The sequence below is a fragment of the Pristiophorus japonicus genome, chromosome 13, assembly GCF_044704955.1.
Source record: "Pristiophorus japonicus isolate sPriJap1 chromosome 13, sPriJap1.hap1, whole genome shotgun sequence".
NCBI classification, from domain to species: domain Eukaryota; kingdom Metazoa; phylum Chordata; class Chondrichthyes; family Pristiophoridae; genus Pristiophorus; species Pristiophorus japonicus.
Window position 1 is genome coordinate 49,582,472 of NC_091989.1, and position 7,825 is coordinate 49,590,296.

Consider the following 7,825-nt stretch of genomic DNA (forward strand, 5'->3'; position numbering starts at 1 on the left):
TGTTACATTAGCTACCCTCCAGTCCATAGGAACTGATCCAGAGTCGATAGACTGTTGGAAAATGATGACAAATGCATCCACTATTTCTCGGGCCACTTCCTGATGTACTCTGGGATGCAGACTATCAGGCCCCGGGGATTTATCGGCCTTCAATCCCATCAATTTCCCTAACACAATTTCCCACCTAATAAGGATATTGTTCGGTTCCTCCTTCTCACTAGACCCTCAGTACCCTAGTACTTCCAGAATGTTATTTGTGTCTTCCTTCGTGAAGACAGAACCAAAGTATTTGTTAAACTGGTCTGCCATTTCTTTCTTCCCCATTATAAATTCACCTGAATCTGACTGCAAGGGACATACATTTGTCTTCACGAATCTTTTACTCTTCACATATCTATAGAAGCTTTTGCAGTCAGTTTTTATGTTCCCGGCAAGCTTCCTCTCATACTCTATTTCCCCCCTCCTAATTAAACCCTTTGATCTCCTCTGCTGGACCTGGACCAGCCAGGATCCTTTAACGTCCCTTGTAAAAAAAACTGTATCCTCCATGGGAGCTGGTCCAGCATCACAGCAGAGATGCAGGAAGAGATCCAGCCATTCCAGCGGCACAAAGACGAAATGTCCATACAGGCAGATTGTCTTTTGTGGGGTAATCGCATGGTTTTGCCTAAGAAAGGCAGGGAAACGTTCATACGCGAACTACACTGTATCCACCCAGGCATAGTAATGATGAAAGCTATAGCCAGATCCCATGTGTAGTGGCCCGGCATCGACTCAGGTTTGGAGTCTTGCGTGCGCCAATACAACAAATCTCTCAACTGAGCAATGCACCCAGGGAGGCACCGCTAAGTTTGTGGTCATGACCCTCCAAACCATGGTCTAGGATCCACATTGACTTCGCTGGCCTGTTTCTAGGCAAAATGTTTTTGGTTGTTGTGGATGTGTAGTCAAAATAGATTGAGTGTGTAATAATGTCTGTAAGTACGTCCACTGCTACCATCGAAAGCCTACAAGCCATGTTTGCCATGCACGGCCTGCCTGATGTCCTTGTCAGCGACAATGGGCCATGCTTCACCAGCACTGAATTCAAGGAATTCATGACCCACAATGGGATCAAGCACGTCACATCTGCCCTGTTCAAGCCAGCATCTAACGGCCATGCAGAACGGGCAGTCCAAACCATCAAGCAAAGCTTGAAACGCATGTCGGATGGCTCCCTGCAGACCCGCTGTCCCGAGTCCTGCTCAACTAGCGCACAAGACCCCACTTGCTCACCGGGGCTCCCCCTGCTGAAATGCTCATGAAAAGTGCACTCAAAACAAGGCTCTCGCTAGTCCACCCTGATCTCCATGATCATGTCGAGGACAGGCGGCATCAACAGAGCATGTACCATGATCGTGCAAATTTGTCACTCGATATTGAAGTCAATGACCCTGTATTTGTACTCAACTATGGACATGGTCCCAAACGGCTTGCTGACACTGTCATAGCCAAAGAAGGGAGTATGGTATTTGAGGTCAAACTTGCAAATGGACTAACTTGCAGAAAGCATTTGGACCAAACCAAACTGCGATTCAAAGACAGCCACAAGCAACCTGAAGAGGACACCACCAACCTCGACCCTCCAATACATACACAAGTGGCAACCGCCATCACGGTTGATCACGAAGCTGAACTCATCAGCCCAGCAAGGCCAGCTGCGCAGCAGTTCAGCAAAGGCCCAACCAACTCACCTGCACCTGTGTTTGTACCGAGACGATCGACTAGGGAGCGGAAAGCCCCAGATCGTCTCACCCTGTAAATATTGACTTGTTGGGGGAAAACCCCGAGGTAGAAATAAATCTACTCCGAGACTACGTTAGAGAGTATGAAAACACACACAGTTTATTACATACAAGGATCCTCGGGAGGTACAAAAGTTGCAACTCAATTTGGCATTACAATAAATGAGTATTTAAAGCCATAAACCACAAAGGTCACATGTCACTGCTTATCCATCTGTCATTGCGAAAAGGTCTTATTCAACAATTCTTTTTTCGCCTTTTTCCGAGCTAACTTCCTCATCTTTGGCCAGTATCTGGTGTTGTTGGTTTCTTTCTTGCTCATCGTCTTGTGATCTTTTCGCACTTGCTTATCTCATTCTGCCATTAATTACATAAATACAAGCACAGCAAACTTGCACTAACCCTTCAGACTTTGGGAAGGGGGAAGTGATGTTATGTATGCAACACCTTGTAACCAGCATTCTACCGCCACCAGAAGGATCTGTTGGAGTCCCAATGGATCCCAGCATCTCTTAAGAGCACTGGATATAAGCAGGCCTCCCATGCTGTGCCTGCACTCTGGAGTCAGAGTAAAGAGACTAAGGTCACACTGACTCAAGTCTACAGTACTCAGTCACATTGCTTTATTTGAGACATAACATCAGCCACCTTGTCTTTAAGTATCGCTCCTGAAGCACCCGGCATCCCGATGGACACCTCCTGAAGCTGCCGATGTTTTTGCCCGGCAATGCTGCAAGGCGAAGGAACGCAAGTTCAGGTCCAGGGTGCTAGCAGGGCAAAGCGCACGGCGATTACATCACAATCTCCGGGCGAAGGAGATCGGGGAACAACGCCATACTGCTGCAAAAGTCCCACCAATTTTCCAAGTTATGCTTCTGAAAAGCAGCCCTGTTTGCTGACGAGACTTATTGGGAAATCGCAACACAAACTTGGGAAATTACCTCAAATGTGCTTTCAGAGAGATTGAGTGAGTTCTAAGTAATACTCAATACCCAATCAGAATGCACTTGCAATAATGATGAGGAAGAACTTGACAACCAGCTGAACAGGTATAAAAGATTTAAAACCTCAGCAGGTTAGGAGCATCTGTGGAGAGAATGGAGAAGTTGACATCTCAGGTGCGAACCCTTTGTCAAAGTGTTTTTGTTTGAGATTTTACAGCACTGGCAGTTTTTTGTTTTTGATCTAAGTGGTGTAGGAGTGTGCTATTCTGTGCAAAAAAATGATGGTAGAGCACACACTGTGTAAAGTTCATTTCAGAAAAGAAGCCACAGAACTTATAGTCAATGGAGTGCCGTCCTGGTGAAGTGTCCTCTTCTGTGTAGGCTGCCAATCCACTAGCAAGCAGAGATGTCAACAGCAAATGAAAGGTCACCAACTGCTGCACTTGGAAGGATATTCAGAAGAGGGAGTCAGACCTGAAGGAAACTGCAAAAGTGAGCAATGAGTGTGAATTTGAATAACCTGAAGCTACAATCATCATAGGCATTCCCTCAAAGAAGACTTGCTTCCACTCTAAAAGTGAGTTCTCAGGTGACTGTAGTCCAATATGGGAATTACAGTCTCTGTCACAGGTGGGACAGACAGTCGTTGAAGGAAAGGGTGCGTGGGGAGTCTGGTTAGCTGCACGCTCCTTCCGTTGCCTGCTCTTGATGACGAGACTCGAGGTGCTCAGCGCCCTCCCAGATGCTGTCCCTCCACTGAGGGAAGTCTTTCACCAGGGACTCCCAGGTGACGGTGGGGATGTTGCACTTTATCAAGGAGGCTTTGAGGGTGTCCTTGAAATGTTTCTGCCCACCTGGGGATTCCCTGCCATGTAGGAGTTCAGAGTAGAGCGCTTGCTTTGGGAGTCTTGTGTCAGGCATGCAGACAATGTGGCCCGCCTAATGGAGCTGGTCGAGTGTGGTCAGTGCTTCAATGCTGGGGATGTTGGCCTGATCGAGGACACTGACGTTGGTGCATCGATCCTCCATGGGGATTTACAGGATCTTTCGGAGACATCGTTGGTGGTATTTCTCCAACGATTTGAGGTGTCTACTGTATATGGTCCACGTATCTGAGCCATATAGGAGGGCGGGTATCACTACAGCCCTGTAGACCATGAGCTTGGTGGCAGATTTGAGGGCCTGATCTTCGAACACACTTTTTCTCAGGTGGCCAAAGGCTGCGCTGGCGCACTGGAGGCGATGTTGAACCTCGTCGCCGATGTCTGCCCTTGCCAATAATAGGCTCCCAAGGTATGGAAAGTGGTCCACGTTGTCCAAGGCTGCACCGTAGATTTTGATGACTGGGGGGCAGTGTTGTGTGGCAGGGTCAGGTTGGTGGAGGACCTTTGTCTTACGGATGTTTAGTGTAAGGTCTATGCTTTCGTATGCCTCAGTAAAGATGTTGACGATGGCTTGGGGTTCAGCCTCTATGTGCAGACGCAAGCATTGTCTGCATACTGTAGTTTGATGACAGTGGATGGGACGGCCTTGGATTTAGCCTGGAGGCGACGAAGGTTGAACAGGTGCCCACTGGTTCTAGAGTTTAGTTCCACTCCAGCGGGGAGCTTGTTGAGTGTGAAGCATTTGACAAGGTGCCACATAAAAGGTTACTGCACAAGATAAAAGTTCACGGGGTTGGGGGTAATATATTTGCATGGATAGAGGATTGGCTACCTAACAGAAGATAGAGAGTCAGGATAAATGGTTCATTCTCTGGTTGGCAATCAGTAATTAGTGGGGTGCCGCAGGGATCAGTGCTGAGACCTCAACTATTAACAATCTATATTAACGACTTGGAAGAAGGGACAGTGTGTAACGTAGCTGATGATACAAAGATGGGAGGAAAAGCAATGTGTGAGAGGACACACACAATCTGCAAAAGGACATAAGACAGGCTAAGTGAGTGGGCAAAAATTTGGCAGATGGAGTATAATGTTGGAAAGTGTGAGGTCATGCACTTTGGCAGAAAAATCAAAGTGCAAGTTATTATTTAAATGGAGAAAAATTGTGAAGTCTGCATTACAGCGCGACCTGGGGGTACTTGTGCATGAAAAACAAACGGTTAGTATGCAAGTACAGCAAGTGATCAGGAAGGCCAATGGAATCTTGGCCTTTATTGCAAAGGGAATGGAGTATTGAAGCAGGGAAGTCTTGCTACAGTTGTACAGGGTATTTGTGAGGCCACACCTGGAATACTGTGTGCAGCTTTGGTTTCTATATTTAAGAAAGGATATACTTGTCTTGGAGTCAGTTCAGAGAAGGTTCACAAGGTTGATTCCGGAGATGACGGGGTTGTCTTATGAGGAAAGGTTGAGTAGGTTGGGCCTCTACTCATTGGAATTCAGAAGAATGAGAGGTGATCTTATTGAAACACATATTATGAGGGGGCTTGACAAGGTGGATGCAAAGAGGATGTTTCCACTGATATGGGAGACTAGAACTAGAGGGCAAAATCTTAGAATAAGGGGCTGCCCATTTAAAACTGAGATGAGGAGAAATGTCTTCTCTCAGAGGGTTGTAAATCTGTGAATTCGCTGCCTCAGAGAGCTGTGGAAGCTGGGACATTGAATAAATTTAAGACAGAAATAGACAGTTTCTTAAACGATAAGGGAAGGGACTTTGGGGAGCGGGCAGGGAGGTGGACCTGAGTCCATGATCAGATCAGCCATGATTGTATTGAATGGTGGAGCAGGCTCGAGGGGCCGTATGGCCTACTTCTGCTCCTATTTCTTATGTTCTTATGAGATGGAGCATTGCAGTGAGGAAGATCAAGAAGAGGGTTGGCGTGATGACGCAGCCTTACTTGATCCCGGTCCAGATGTGGATTGGATCTGTGGTGGATCCATTGGTCAGGATTACTGCTTGCATTTAATCGTGGAGCAGGCAGAAGATGACGACAAACTTTTGGGGGCAGCTGAAACGGAGGAGGACACTCCATCGTCCCTTGCAGTTAACAGTGTCAAAAGCCTTTATAAGGTCAAAGAAGGCCATGTATAAGGATTGGTGCAGTTCCCTGCATTTCTCTTGCAGTTGTTGTGCCATAAAGATCACGTCCGTTGTACCCCATAGTGGATGGAATCCGCACTGTAACTCCGTAAGCAGCTCCTCAGCCACAGGGAGAAACTACAATATATGTCATATGGTAGGTGTCAGCCATTTTTGGCCAAGAAACTTTAAAAATACTCAAATCTATCGAGTAACCTGATGGAATTGCAATACGAGCAAAGGAACTAATAAAGACTGTTGAGATGTATCTGGCACCCAAAAAATTAGAAACATAAAAAGATGCAGCTGAAAAAGATTGATTCTTATGCACACATTCAACTGACAATGTCAATGCACTCAGTCAGCTGTGAGAAGTTCAGCTGCCAAGGTACTTCAAATTTAATGAAACTACTCGAGGCCATAGACAATGAGCTGCAGTCAAAAACACTCCATTTAAAGCATTTTAGTGTCTCCTTGTAGAAGAATGTGGTTTTCAACAAGAAACAACCCTTATGCAAAGGTGGGCCACTCAGCAACAAAAACCTCTTGCCCACTTTAAAGACACAATAATGAAGATTATAGGCTAGGGATCCATTACAAAAAAAGCCTGGGTAATGCACAAGCCAGAAGGCAGGAACATGCTTTTGTTAGTTTGTGTTATTATATGCACAACCCAACCATGCCAAGGAGTATGATTTTCAGCAGGTATAAAGTAATGAATTAACGTGAGTTGAGGAAAAATAGCATACGCTGTATGTGCAACAAAGTGACGAATTATGCACATGTACTTCTGATTGCCAGCTTCTCTTTCCACAGCAATGCCCAAACCCAGAGAGCAGTGAGCCAGCCCTTTGGGACATTAACCCTCAGCAACACACCAGTGCAACATGAAACTGCACCGGGTAAGATGTGAATACATTAGATGGTTTCAGTGATTTAGGAGAGGGAACATAAAGTGAGGCACTCATTAAGGGCATGGAAGAGGGCAAAGTGGTGGCTGAAGTAGAGATGGCAACTGCTGCTCAGTGGAGTCCGAGCATGGCCAGGACTCGACTGAGATGCTTTGTGATTCTGATACGGCCAGCAATGAAACAGAGAGTTGGCTCATGAGTATGAATGAGTGAACTAGTTACGTCTCTCGTTGCACAGCACAAGGAACGCTGATCTGGCTGATGTTTCAAACTCTACCACCCAATTGCACACCGTGATTCTCTGCCCTTCAGATTGCCACCGAACATCAATGGCAACTGCAGCACAAACCTCAGACACACATTATTCCTCCAAGTGGATGCCCTCTGTGATCTGTGATAACCCCAGTATTGCTAATGACTTTAACACAGTTGTGGTGGAGGTCCAGAGGAAGAGGGCATGAAACAAATGAATCATCGGAGATGAATGATATTCACCTTAGGCCGCTGAGAGACAAGGAATGAGATTTGTGAGGTGCTGATGGCCATTTTTAGAGTCAATGACTGATTGGAAGCTGCTGTTAGACTAGAAACAAGTTAATGTGGTGCCCATTTTCAAAACTGGGAAGAAAATAGACAATTACAGAAACATCAGTCTCACATTTATATTGAGTAAATAATAGACTCTATTATCAGGTGTAAAATTGAATAAATAGCAGACGGAAACATTCTGCCTGGTCAAACCCTTGACTTTTTTTGTAGTAACATCCCAAATGAATTACACTAGACTTCCAAAATTCCATATGGAAGGCTGCGTCTAACATACAAATGGGTTGAGAGTCAAGGCAAAACCTGGTAATGGATGAGAAATTGTCTGTGTTGAGGAATATTTCAAAATACTCTACGCAAGTCTGACATCGAGAGTTCAAACAGTCTTTAATCGCATGCATGAGAGACAACTTGCTTTCTGTCCTTAGCCAAGTCTCTCCAAACTGATACAGAAATTTAGTTATTTATACTCATAAATGACACATTGTACAATGTCCCTGCCTACTTTCTAGATTACATCATTAATCTTAATTCCTGTTTCCTACCAGATGTTCACCTTAGTTTTGATAACAGTTCGATAGTAGGTGGTTGCAGTCAGCATTATATAACACTT